Source organism: Poromitra crassiceps (assembly GCF_964638095.1).
Source record: "Poromitra crassiceps genome assembly, chromosome: 2".
Classification (NCBI taxonomy): domain Eukaryota; kingdom Metazoa; phylum Chordata; class Actinopteri; order Beryciformes; family Melamphaidae; genus Poromitra; species Poromitra crassiceps.
The window spans coordinates 87744899-87759259 of NC_139624.1; the positions used below are offsets into that span (position 1 = coordinate 87744899).

Here is a 14361-nt window from a genome sequence, read left to right on the forward strand (position 1 = left end):
CAGTCACTGTTACACTATGAAGAGACACAGAGAAACAATGTTGTCTCAGTCACTGTGTTACACTATGAAGAGACACAGAGAAACAATGTTGCCTCAGTCACTGTGTTACACTATGAAGAGACACAGAGAAACAATGTTGCCTCAGTCACTGTTACACTATGAAGAGACACAGAGAAACAACGTTGTCTCAGTCACTGTGCTACACTATGAAGAGACACAGAGAAACAATGTTGTCTCAGTCACTGTGCTACACTATGAAGAGACACAGAGAAACAATGTTGTCTCAGTCACTGTGTTACACTATGAAGAGACACAGAGAAACAATGTTGTCTCAGTCACTGTGTTACACTATGAAGAGACACAGAGAAACAATGTTGTCTCAGTCACTGTTACACTATGAAGAGACACAGAGAAACAATGTTGTCTCAGCCACTGTGCTACACTATGAAGAGACACAGAGAAACAACGTTGTCTCAGTCACTGTGCTACACTATGAAGAGACACAGAGAAACAATGTTGTCTCAGCCACTGTGCTACACTATGAAGAGACACAGAGAAACAATGTTGTCTCAGCCACTGTGCTACACTATGAAGAGACACAGAGAAACAATGTTGTCTCAGTCACTGTGTTACACTATGAAGAGACACAGAGAAACAATGTTGTCTCAGTCACTGTTACACTATGAAGAGACACAGAGAAACAATGTTGTCTCAGCCACTGTGCTACACTATGAAGAGACACAGAGAAACAATGTTGTCTCAGCCACTGTGTTACACTATGAAGAGACACAGAGAAACAACGTTGTCTCAGTCACTGTGTTACACTATGAAGAGACACAGAGAAACAATGTTGTCTCAGTCACTGTGTTACACTATGAAGAGCCACAGAGAAACAACGTTGTCTATATATATAATTGTGTGTGTGTGTGTGTGTGTGTGTGTGTGTGTGTGTGTGTGTGTATATATATGTATATATATACAGTATATATATATATATATATATAATATAGTTTAATAGCACCACTCCTATCAAATCAGATGGATGTAAAGAGCTGTGTGTGCGTGCGTGATGAAACTCCTCACCTTCCTCTGCCATTGTTTCATATATATATATATATATATATATATATATATATATATATATATATATATATATATATATATATATATATATACATATATATACATACATATAAAAAGGCTATTCATATCTGATATCTGTTCGCTAAATGTTTAAAAGACAGGGTCATTGGAGCAGTAGTTACACAATTTTCTCCCCTCAATAAATAGGTCTAAAAATAATAAATAAGTAAATATACAGTATATATATATATATATATATATATATATATATATATATATATATATATAAGGCTACTGTCTTATCAGGCAGAAGCCAAGGCAAGCTGCGGCATTCTGTCAGATGCACACATGTGCCAGTCCAAAACTAGGTCAAAGTTAGCTGGACTTTTCTCCCAGCCTGAATCAAAGCATTCTGATCTGGGACAGCAAATATAAGGAGTAGCTCAAGACACAAGACAGCTTAAAATGCTATTTTAAGTTCAGCAGAAGGTGGCGGGAAAGTCCCACTCTTTGGCCCATTTGAGTGTGAAATATATTGACGTATGAACATGACGATGTGTGTCTTCTTTTTGCTGGTATGTGTAAGCTTTCTTCATGCCAAAGCTGGCAGCTTGATGTACAGAAAGTACAAGACAATCTAAATAAAGACATGAGCTGATCAAACATTTCAAGTTGTAATGACTTGCCAGATGTTTGCATTCCTTTTCCTTTTGACCACTTTATGACTTTGTTTACAAATATGTTTTGGATTATTTGTAATTACAGTCTCTCCCTCTCTTGATGGTTTTCTGCGCCGTGGACTATATAGCATGCACGACCGCAGAACTGGTTGTTTCTGAGCAGCTGGTTAACTTTCTCAGGAACACTTTGACGAGGATGATCACTGTTAGCATTGGGGTTTGAACCAGCAAACTTTTGCTTGTCTCAAAGCAAGGCATGACAGTCTAGAGCAGTGGTTCTCAAAGTGGGGATCCCCAGGGGTCATTGAGGGGGTTCCAGGGGGTCCCCAGCAAGAAGGGGGGTAACTTATTTTCACTATAATACCATCCATAACATAATACAATGACAGAATATACTGTATGACTGTTTTGATCATGGTTTCATACACTTTCTGTAATAAAACATCTAAAAGCAAAAATCGTATCAGATGGGGTCCGTGGTCTAATTTGTGTAATTTTAGGGGTCCTTGGCTTGAAAATGTTTGAGAACCACTGGTCTAGAGCAAGGCATTTTGACGACACAAATATTTGATATGATACTTTGAGTGAATGGGCAATATTCCAAAATTAGCCCATCAAAGGCTTCAACATAGTCAATACAGATTTCTTACTATACTACACCAAACGTTACCGAGCACAGAATGAACAAAAAGTGACCAAACAAGAGTGTCTGAGCAGGCTGCAGATGTTCCCCTGAGGGACCTACATCATTTTCCATGGACATCTGAACTATGATCCCTGACCCTTGACCTCCTGTCCCTATATGCTTTCCACCTAGAATTGTGTCTTAAATCAATCCGAGATTCAAGAGAAGAACGTCAAGTGTGTTTCATCAGGACAGACACAAACAACTGCTTTATATGTTATAAACAAGTTAAAGTCTCTGTATGTTTCATTGTCATTTCACTCAACTTTACTCTAGTTATGGATTCATAACTTTTTTTTCATAGTACAATAGTCGTGCATTTTACATAAGAGAAAACTCTTGGGATTTGCAGATAGAATTGATCTGCTTCCCGGGTCCCTATAGACCTTATCTAAAATGAAATGTCTTATGAACAGATGTAATTCACATCTCTCACACTGGCCCGACAGCATGTGTTCTCTAAAGCAAACTTGACATATTCGGCTGTTATCGTCTCCTACTAATACTAAGCTGCTCTCATATCAATGAGCGCCCGACACTTTCCTTCCCACACTCCGACCACAGTGTGAGAGTTCCACGCCGGCTTCACAACATGCTGATAGCAGCGACTCGGGAGAGTTTTCTCTCTCTCACACTCAAACACGACAGCTAGGAGGGCTGACAAGTTCTTTTCCACTGTCTTTTTCTGATTCCGTAGCATTACTAACAAAAGGGCCCAAATGGATAGACGGATTACGCACACACGCACAGTACACACGCACAGTACACACGCACACAGTACACACGCACACGCGCACACGCACACGCACACGCACACACACACACACACACACACACACACACACACACACACACACACACACACAGCATTAGCACACTGAGGCCTACTACACACGTCAACTTTCAGAAGCAGAGAAGCAACAACAGTATACGCCTGTGTTGTCTTCCTTCCAAATGATAAAATAATGGAGTCGTTGCAAAAAGGCCAAAGGAGTGAGATCAGAAATAGCATACTTTAGGTCAGTGGTTGTAAACGTGGGGTCTGGGGACCACCAGCAGTCCTTGAAGGGGTTTCAGGGGGTCCCCAGCAAATTGATCAGTTGTTTAAACGGGGGTCTAATGTGGAGTAGATAGTGGTCCTTGATATGAAAAAGGTTGAGAATGATCGCTTTAGGTAATACTGTGGAGACAATTGGGTAAACTTATAGTATGAAAAGTAACTGATGATCGTGGCATGACTCAAAAAGTACATTTCTGGACAAAATGAGACTGTGAATGTCCAATCCAGAACTTCCCACAGTTATGTAAAAAATAATGTGTCAAAACCACGTTTATGTCAAAAGTAATGTGGTTATGTAAAAAGTAATGTGTTGGAATTCTCATTCTCATATATATTTAAACTGTAAAGTGTGTTTCAGAAAGCGTACATGTACGTTTCATGTTTGTGTTAACATGTTTCATGTTTTGCGTACACCGTAGTCCCATACTGAAACGTATTCTGGTTCTCTTAGCGTTCCACTTGTTGGAACAGCCTCCTCTCCCCAGGGCTTTACTGTAGATTAGCTGGAGTCTCCTGCAGTTGACATTTGGCTGGATGACAGACAGGCAGGGCAGGCAGGCTGGAGGGCGAGGGTGAGGCACTGTGTGATGGGGACTTCCTCCATCAGCCTGGCGGTCTAAGCAGAGCCCTGCCCTCCGTCTGGCCGGACAGCTGTTAGCAGCTGAAAGGTCTAAGCAGAGCCCTGCCCTCCGTCTGGCCGGACAGCTGTTAGCAGCTGAAAGGTCTAAGCAGAGCCCTGCCCTCCGTCTGGCCGGACAGCTGTTAGCAGCTGAAAGGTCTAAGCAGAGCCCTGCCCTCCGTCTGGCCGGACAGCTGTTAGCAGCTGAAGGGTCTAAGCAGAGCCCTGCCCTCCGTCTGGCCGGACAGCTGTTAGCAGCTGAAAGGTCTAAGCAGAGCCCTGCCCTCAGTCTGGCCGGACAGCTGTTAGCAGCTGAAAGCGTGCAGACGAGGCTTTAATGCCTGCCACCTTCCACCCGCCACATTCCTCCCATGCCAACGGTTAAAGGGATACTTGTTGTTTTTTTGCGCTATTTGCTACTTACTATTGATCATGTGGATTGGTAGATTCCTTTCTCAGCACAATCCATGCTGTTCCTCATACTAGCTCCAGATAGTTAGCCACAAACCACTACAAGGTCAATGGGGTCATTCTCCTGTCTGTGCAAGCTGACTGAGGCTCATAGCTTTTGCACACCAAGTCCGTATTTTCATCCGAAATTGACGCACGGAAAAAAACTAAATACGACCTCATTTGTTTCAAGCATCATTAGACACACCGAGTCCGACAATTACGTCCGTCATTTAAGTTTTCGGACAAGGTTCGATTTTCTGCGTTTTTCGCATCAGTCAATAGATTTTTGCAAGCTGGGACCCGTCTGTGTTTTCAGATGACGGATTAAAAAACACACATATGAAAACAATCGGGACTGTGTGTGCAAAGACCTTCACTGGCATTGACTTTGTGTGCACTGTGCGGGACATTTCAGTGAGCCTCAGTCAGCTTTGCACCGACAGGAGCGTGACCCCATTGACCTTGTAGTGGTTTGTGGCTAACTATCTGGAGATAGTATGAGGAACAGCATGGAAAGTTCTGAGAAAGGAATCTACCAATCAACATTATCATTGGTAAGTAGCAAATAGGGCTAGGGTTCCAAAAATCAGAACTATCCCTTTACAACATCTGTATACCTAACTGGTATGCCTTTGTTTACAATCCCGTGTGGTTTATTTATACATATACTGTACATGTATATTCCTTGTCTGTGGAAATACTTGGCCAATGAAACTGATTCTGAAACCGAGGCTGGGAAAATGTATGTCATAAATGACGATACCGATGTAAAGCCTCAGAGAGCGTGGAAATGAACAGTCACTAAGCATCACGGGGTAACAAGCTGATGGTGGTGATGTGTTCCTGAAGTTTACATGAGGTTCCGTGAGGTAAGAGGTGCTAAACAAGGTTCTTACAGGCCTTGGAAAGTTTGTGGATTTGAGAAATATTAAATAAGCTCTGTGATGGCCCCTGTGGTGTCATCTGGGACTTATATGACACCCATCATTTAGCACTTACGCATCCTACTGATACCACTGATGTCCACTCTTCATACTTCAATTATTTAGCACATTCTTTCATATTTAATCATTTGGTTCAATTTGGGTTCAATAAAATACACTCTGGTGTGTCTCCCCTTTGTTACGGTCACTTGAGCTAGGTCGTAAAACAAGGTCATACAAATTATTGAAACTGAATGGATGGCCTACAATATACTATAGCACCCCATCAGTTCTCTGCAGCTCTCTCTCTGTCCTCAGAGGAAAACTTATGATGGATATTTGTGTTGATATATAGTGGCAGTTAAATAAATAATTTCACACTGACTTGATAAGATCATGAGAAGAGAAGAGATCTATATGCCTCATTTTGATTAACATCTTATCCCAAAACACGCCCATTTTGAGTCCACGAATTTCACCAAATAAGACACTGCAAGACAGTCGAAGCCTTTGAATTTCATGTCCAGAATGCTGCTGACTGATGACAAGCTGCCTCCAGCTGGCACTGCCATGCAGGCTGCCCATGTCTCTAGTCACCGGCACTACAATTATTGTAATGCCAGAGAACAGACATCACACCTTTCTGGAATAACAGGTCTTCTGGGACGACCTGAACAGAACACACGTTGTTGAGTTTTGGGTAAGCATGTGCTATTTTTGGAATGTGTCAACAATCATCCTTTTGTCAGCAGGATGCAAGACCGGCTGTTTGGACTGTCAACATCCCCTTGGCTGCTACTAGTGATACTGCTACTGTCAAACTGTCCCACACTCTCTTCTCTACTAGTGATGCTGCTACTGTCAAACTGTCCCACACTATCTTCTCTACTAGTGATGCTGCTACTGTCAAACTGTCCCACACTCTCTTCTCTACTAGTGATACTGCTACTGTCAAACTGTCCCACACTCTCTTCTCTACTAGTGATACTGCTACTGTCAAACTGTCCCACACTCTCTTCTCTACTAGTGATGCTGCTACTGTCAAACTGTCCCACACTCTCTTCTCTACTAGTGATACTGCTACTGTCAAACTGTCCCACACTCTCTTCTCTACTAGTGATGCTGCTACTGTCAAACTGTCCCACACTCTCTTCTCTACTAGTGATACTGCTACTGTCAAACTGTCCCACACTCTCTTCTCTACTACTGATACTGCTACTGTCAAACTGTCCCACACTCTCTTCTCTACTAGTGGTACTGCTGTCAAACTGTCCCACACTCTCTTCTCTACTACTGATACTGCTACTGTCAAACTGTCCCACACTCTCTTCTCTACTAGTGATACTGCTACTGTCAAACTGTCCCACACTCTCTTCTCTGACATAGTGATACTGCTGCTGTCAAACTGTCCCACACTATCTTCTCTACTAGTGATACCGCTACTGTCAAACTGTCCCACACTATCTTCTCTACTAGTGATACTGCTACTGTCAAACTGTCCCACACTCTCTTCTCTACTAGTGATACTGCTACTGTCAAACTGTCCCACACTATCTTCTCTACTAGTGATACCGCTACTGTCAAACTGTCCCACACTATCTTCTCTACTAGTGATACTGCTACTGTCAAACTGTCCCACACTCTCTTCTCTACTAGTGATACTGCTACTGTCAAACTGTCCCACACTCTCTTCTCTACTAGTGATGCTGCTACTGTCAAACTGTCCCACACTCTCTTCTCTACTAGTGATACTGCTACTGTCAAACTGTCCCACACTCTCTTCTCTACTAGTGATACTGCTACTGTCAAACTGTCCCACACTCTCTTCTCTACTAGTGATACTGCTACTGTCAAACTGTCCCACACTCTCTTCTCTACTAGTGATGCTGCTACTGTCAAACTGTCCCACACTCTCTTCTCTACTAGTGATACTGCTACTGTCAAACTGTCCCACACTCTCTTCTCTACTAGTGATACTGCTACTGTCAAACTGTCCCACACTCTCTTCTCTACTACTGATACTGCTACTGTCAAACTGTCCCACACTCTCTTCTCTACTAGTGGTACTGCTGTCAAACTGTCCCACACTCTCTTCTCTACTACTGATACTGCTACTGTCAAACTGTCCCACACTCTCTTCTCTACTAGTGATACTGCTACTGTCAAACTGTCCCACACTCTCTTCTCTGACATAGTGATACTGCTGCTGTCAAACTGTCCCACACTATCTTCTCTACTAGTGATACTGCTACTGTCAAACTGTCCCACACTCTCTTCTCTACTAGTGATACTGCTACTGTCAAACTGTCCCACACTCTCTTCTCTACTAGTGATACTGCTACTGTCAAACTGTCCCACACTCTCTTCTCTGACATAGTGATACTGCTACTGTCAAACTGTCCCACACTCTCTTCTCTACTAGTGATACTGCTACTGTCAAACTGTCCCACACTATCTTCTCTACTAGTGATACTGCTACTGTCAAACTGTCCCACACTCTCTTCTCTACTAGTGATACTGCTACTGTCAAACTGTCCCACACTCTCTTCTCTACTAGTGATACTGCTACTGTCAAACTGTCCCACACTCTCTTCTCTACTACTGATACTGCTACTGTCAAACTGTCCCACACTCTCTTCTCTACTAGTGGTACTGCTGTCAAACTGTCCCACACTCTCTTCTCTACTACTGATACTGCTACTGTCAAACTGTCCCACACTCTCTTCTCTACTAGTGATACTGCTACTGTCAAACTGTCCCACACTCTCTTCTCTACTAGTGATACTGCTACTGTCAAACTGTCCCACACTCTCTTCTCTGACATAGTGATACTGCTACTGTCAAACTGTCCCACACTATCTTCTCTACTAGTGATACTGCTACTGTCAAACTGTCCCACACTCTCTTCTCTACTAGTGATACTGCTACTGTCAAACTGTCCCACACTCTCTTCTCTACTAGTGATACTGCTACTGTCAAACTGTCCCACACTCTCTTCTCTACTAGTGATACTGCTACTGTCAAACTGTCCCACACTCTCTTCTCTACTAGTGATACTGCTACTGTCAAACTGTCCCACACTCTCTTCTCTACTAGTGATACTGCTACTGTCAAACTGTCCCACACTCTCTTCTCTACTAGTGATACTGCTACTGTCAAACTGTCCCACACTCTCTTCTCTACTAGTGATACTGCTGCTGTCAAACTGTCCCACACTATCTTCTCTACTAGTGATGCTGCTACTGTCAAACTGTCCCACACTCCCTTCTCTACTAGTGATACTGCTACTGTCAAACTGTCCCACACTATCTTCTCTACTAGTGATGCTGCTACTGTCAAACTGTCCCACACTCCCTTCTCTACTAGTGATACTGCTACTGTCAAACTGTCCCACACTCCCTTCTCTACTAGTGATACTGCTACTGTCAAACTGTCCCACACTCTCTTCTCTACTAGTGATACTGCTACTGTCAAACTGTCCCACACTCTCTTCTCTACTAGTGATACTGCTACTGTCAAACTGTCCCACACTCTCTTCTCTACTAGTGATACTGCTACTGTCAAACTGTCCCACACTCTCTTCTCTACTAGTGATACTGCTGCTGTCAAACTGTCCCACACTATCTTCTCTACTAGTGATGCTGCTACTGTCAAACTGTCCCACACTCTCTTCTCTACTAGTGATACTGCTACTGTCAAACTGTCCCACACTATCTTCTCTACTAGTGATGCTGCTACTGTCAAACTGTCCCACACTCTCTTCTCTACTAGTGATACTGCTACTGTCAAACTGTCCCACACTCTCTTCTCTGACATAGTGATACTGCTACTGTCAAACTGTCCCACACTATCTTCTCTACTAGTGATACCGCTACTGTCAAACTGTCCCACACTATCTTCTCTACTAGTGATACTGCTACTGTCAAACTGTCCCACACTCTCTTCTCTACTAGTGATACTGCTACTGTCAAACTGTCCCACACTCTCTTCTCTACTAGTGATACTGCTACTGTCAAACTGTCCCACACTCTCTTCTCTACTAGTGATACTGCTACTGTCAAACTGTCCCACACTCTCTTCTCTACTAGTGATACTGCTACTGTCAAACTGTCCCACACTCTCTTCTCTACTAGTGATACTGCTACTGTCAAACTGTCCCACACTCTCTTCTCTACTAGTGATACTGCTGCTGTCAAACTGTCCCACACTATCTTCTCTACTAGTGATGCTGCTACTGTCAAACTGTCCCACACTCCCTTCTCTACTAGTGATACTGCTACTGTCAAACTGTCCCACACTATCTTCTCTACTAGTGATGCTGCTACTGTCAAACTGTCCCACACTCCCTTCTCTACTAGTGATACTGCTACTGTCAAACTGTCCCACACTCCCTTCTCTACTAGTGATACTGCTACTGTCAAACTGTCCCACACTCTCTTCTCTACTAGTGATACTGCTACTGTCAAACTGTCCCACACTCTCTTCTCTACTAGTGATACTGCTACTGTCAAACTGTCCCACACTCTCTTCTCTACTAGTGATACTGCTACTGTCAAACTGTCCCACACTCTCTTCTCTACTAGTGATACTGCTGCTGTCAAACTGTCCCACACTATCTTCTCTACTAGTGATGCTGCTACTGTCAAACTGTCCCACACTCCCTTCTCTACTAGTGATACTGCTACTGTCAAACTGTCCCACACTATCTTCTCTACTAGTGATGCTGCTACTGTCAAACTGTCCCACACTCCCTTCTCTACTAGTGATACTGCTACTGTCAAACTGTCCCACACTCCCTTCTCTACTAGTGATACTGCTACTGTCAAACTGTCCCACACTCCCTTCTCTACTAGTGATGCTGCTACTGTCAAACTGTCCCACACTATCTTCTCTACTAGTGATACTGCTGCCGTCAAACTGTCCCACACTATCTTCTCTACTAGTGATGCTGCTACTGTCAAACTGTCCCACACTCCCTTCTCTACTAGTGATACTGCTGCCGTCAAACTGTCCCACACTCTCTTCTCTGACATCTGAAAATCTCTACAAATCTGAAAGCAGTAGCTCAAAAACACATTTCATCTGGATTCTGGAGGCTTTCCTACTAGATTTCTGAAAGCATGAATGACATTAATAGCATTAATAAAGAGGTTGGTGTTTTAATGTCAGTGCCTAACTGTGTAATTAATATGTTTAAGCCATTTCAAGTCAGCAAGCTGGCTGGGACAACTTAACTGTCTAATTTGCAGCAACAGAACGAAGGATAGTTGGAGGGTAGAGTGGATTATACAGCTACTGGATACACTCATAATTAAAAAATAAATAAAATTAGTGCAACCACAGTTTGTAGAGTGGTTTCACTGGATTGGTGCCTTGCTCAAAGTGACTTGGGTGGCAGATGTTGAGAAAGGGGACAGTGCTTCTCCTCATCTTCCCTCTGAGCATTTGACCTGTCAACGATCCAGCCACAAATGTGCACAAGTGCAGAGCTGGAGAGGATAAACAGTATCCTTTACATGGCCGATTCTCAAGTGTGACAGAGTGTGACAGTGGGAGGGTTTAGGCTACTATTCGAGGGGTCAGCAGGACAGGATCACAGCAATGTCTCCTTCCCTATAGCCCCTGCCCCCAATAGAAGTGGAAGTGAGAAAAGAATAAACACCATAGATGCATGTAGTAATTCAGTTAGTTTGCTTTCAGCCAACTGCTGCAAAGAGGAGAGTCACCAAAAAAGGGCATCCTGATAATACTGATCCATATGCATTCAACGATTTCACAACCACGTTAATGTCTGCCTGGCACAGATATATGAAAATATGAGGTGGCACATTTTGATTCTGACCATGTCTGGGTCTGGTCTGAATATAATCAGGACACAATGGCCCAATCCCAATTCTTTTCTTAACCCTCAATCTTAACCCTCAAGCTCAACCCTCGATTAAGTGGACGGCAGTTCTCTCTCCATTGAATGGCAAAAATAGATGAAAACTGCTGAGCAATATTTTGTGTTGTCATCTAAATCAAATGTGTCATGTATGGGTATGTGCATAAAATAGATGTCCATCAGCTGAAAACCAGTGAGCTGACAGTTTATCTAATAGCCTACATATTTGTCAATTTATTGTTTAGGTTTAACTTTTAATGATTTTCTTTGCAAACATTGAATAACAAACTGTAAAAACTGGAAATTGTGTTTATCAAGACCAACACAACTATAGCTGAAGTGAACTGATTAATAGCCTATTTAATCGCACTGCCATTCCTATAGGAACATATTATGGCAGCCGGTGCCTACTCAACAATGATAAGTTGGTATGGTGACTATGATCCCGTCGTAGGCTACTATCTTCATAGGCTATATATTTATGCTATAATATAGTCTATGTTGTATCGTATTCCTATGGGGACTTGCAGTACAGGGTGTACTACTGTGATAAACAGCCTACAATGATATACTAGGGTTACATGTTGTTATTGATGGGGAAATCGCCGTAAGGTTTATTAAACATTCAAACAGAATGGTATTATTAGGGAATAGGTATATTATAGCCTTATTCCTTTGTTGATGAATAGAAGGTCAGGGAGGCGAGCTGGCAGCGTTTCGGCCCATCCTTATCTGCTACAGCCTATCCGCCTGCTCCCACAAAGACACATTTTATCATATCATTATTTTACCTTTAGGAAATCCACGTCCGTCTCGGCTGTTTCTCCCCCAAATCAGATTCGCCCGGCGGAGAAACGAGTTTATTCCAAGCCCGACCGAGCCGCCTTCATCCTCACTTCATCCATCCAGCACAGCAACTACGGCCAGCCTTTCTATTGAAGTTAAATCAAAGCAGCACAAGTGTTACAGTCACTAAACACCCGGTGGTGGAGGCAGTGCGGGCGTCCAAAGTCAGTCGGGATGAGTCCAGAGACATGATGACGGGGATACAAAAGCAGAAGTGAGAGCACAAAGTATCCCAGTTTCTTTCTAGTCGATACTTCCTAATCCTATCCTTACTACTAAACTTGCATCAACCCCCACACAACATGGCCGACCTGCCTGTGGGACTGGAGCCTGCACAGCTGGAGGCAGGGGATCCCTCCTGCACAGCGGAACAGCGGGGAGGAAACACACTTACTGGACAGGCACTGACTGAAAACTGTAAATGTTAAGAGCTCATGTGAAAGCTGAAGGCGATCGAGATGCCACGGTGGAGTAGTAGAGGATTTGGTTTATTTAGAAAGGGGGACTCGAGCGTCCTAATTTTTACAACCCGAAAATAATAGTTCTCTGGCACCATCTGCTGGCTACGTCAGGCTACAGAATGATGGCTGCACATGAAAACTACTGATTTATTTTTAATAGTATTCTACTACAATCTACATCATTCTGCACTTCATTGAATTATAATATACTCGGAATCTCGCACGCGTAGTGGACTGTGGAGATTGACACCGCCACAGACAAACACCTTCTGTGGTGTTTTATGGCAGTTAGTCTGGGCACCTTCCACCCCGCTTTTTGTCATGGGGCGTAAACCACGGAACCAGAATGAACACCGGAAGGCAGTGCGCCAAAAAAACATCTGTGTTGCTGTTAGCTTGATGTCTCTTCCCTCGATTAATTGTCTGATGCAAAGCTTCTGTATTGGCTTAAAAGATGTGAGATTGTGAATCCGCAATGTTTCTAAAAGAACTTCGGTACGTCCATCTTTTGTTTTGTTGTTTGCCGTTCTGATACTTGGGTCAAATTGTCAAGTTAGCGTGAAAGTTGACGAGCTAGAAACGCTGCCATCCGGTCTAGGGCGGGCTCTAGGCCGGAACCAGTAGGGTGACAAAATCAATTGTGGGCGGGAGCCAGGCTCTTTCTCGCCGAGAAGAGCCTGGTGACGCGAGGTTAATGGCAGTTGGCATCCTTTATATTGCATTCCCGCCTCCTGGATTTATCCATCCACTGCTTCCCTACTCTATCTCCTCTTCTCACAGACAGACGCCACCACCAAAGAGTCCAATTTTAACTAAGAAGACACTGATGACATCACAGTTGCTCGAGTGACATCACTGATGACATCACAACAATTGCTCGAGTGACAACACTGATGAATGACAATTGCTCAAGTGACATCACTGATTACATCACTGATGACATCACAATCGTGACAGACACCACCGCTACAGACACCGCCACCCACTTATACCGCATTCATGACAACTCGGACCGCCGGAGGTTTCATCTTGGAGCGTCCGCCCCTGGCATATTTGCGTTCACGCTGCACTTCCCTGTCGGAGGGAAAAACACTGGGAAAAACCAAGGAGGGTTCTGGGAAATGGAGGCGGTAATGCAACATTTTGGATGAGATTTGTGGATATGACGTCAACTCGGACAAAGTGGAGCTCTGAATAATACCCGAATTTCCGAGCTGTAATTCCGGCCTGGACGACCGTTCAATTCACTTTTTACAGGTCGGAACCCATTTTTTCCGGTGGTCCGAGTTGTCTTGAACGGGGTATTAGCCCACTGATGATGGCATCAGTGATGTCATAAATTGTGGATGCATTGTGACATCACACACACAAGAGACAGACACACATGCACACACACACACACACACACACACACACACACACACACACACACACACAAAGTCCCAGTGATAATGTCATCAGTGATGTCAGAGGCATTGTGACATCATCAGTGATGTCATAGGAGGTTGTGATGTCATCAGTGATGCCATAAAAGCAGTTGTGACATCATCAGTGATGTCATAAGAGTCCCACTGATGATGTCATCAGCGATATCATAAGAGCATAATCAAGTCCCAGGGGCAGACACTGAAAGAAGTGGGAGTCTGGCTTCAGACCCCCGTCTTCGG

The 14361-nt window shown here is 43.5% G+C and overlaps 1 protein-coding gene across 1 annotated transcript in view; it reads right to left on the reverse strand.

Moving 5' to 3' along the window:
- Positions 1-12422, reverse strand: part of LOC310772420 (tyrosine-protein kinase Yes) — a 63029-nt gene extending 50607 nt beyond the window's left edge. Inside the window, exon 1 of the mRNA XM_083632224.1 lies at positions 12179-12422. The gene's annotated coding sequence lies outside the window, so the exon portion shown is untranslated. The remainder of the gene's footprint in view (positions 1-12178) is intronic.
- Positions 12423-14361: the final 1939 nt, after the last annotated feature.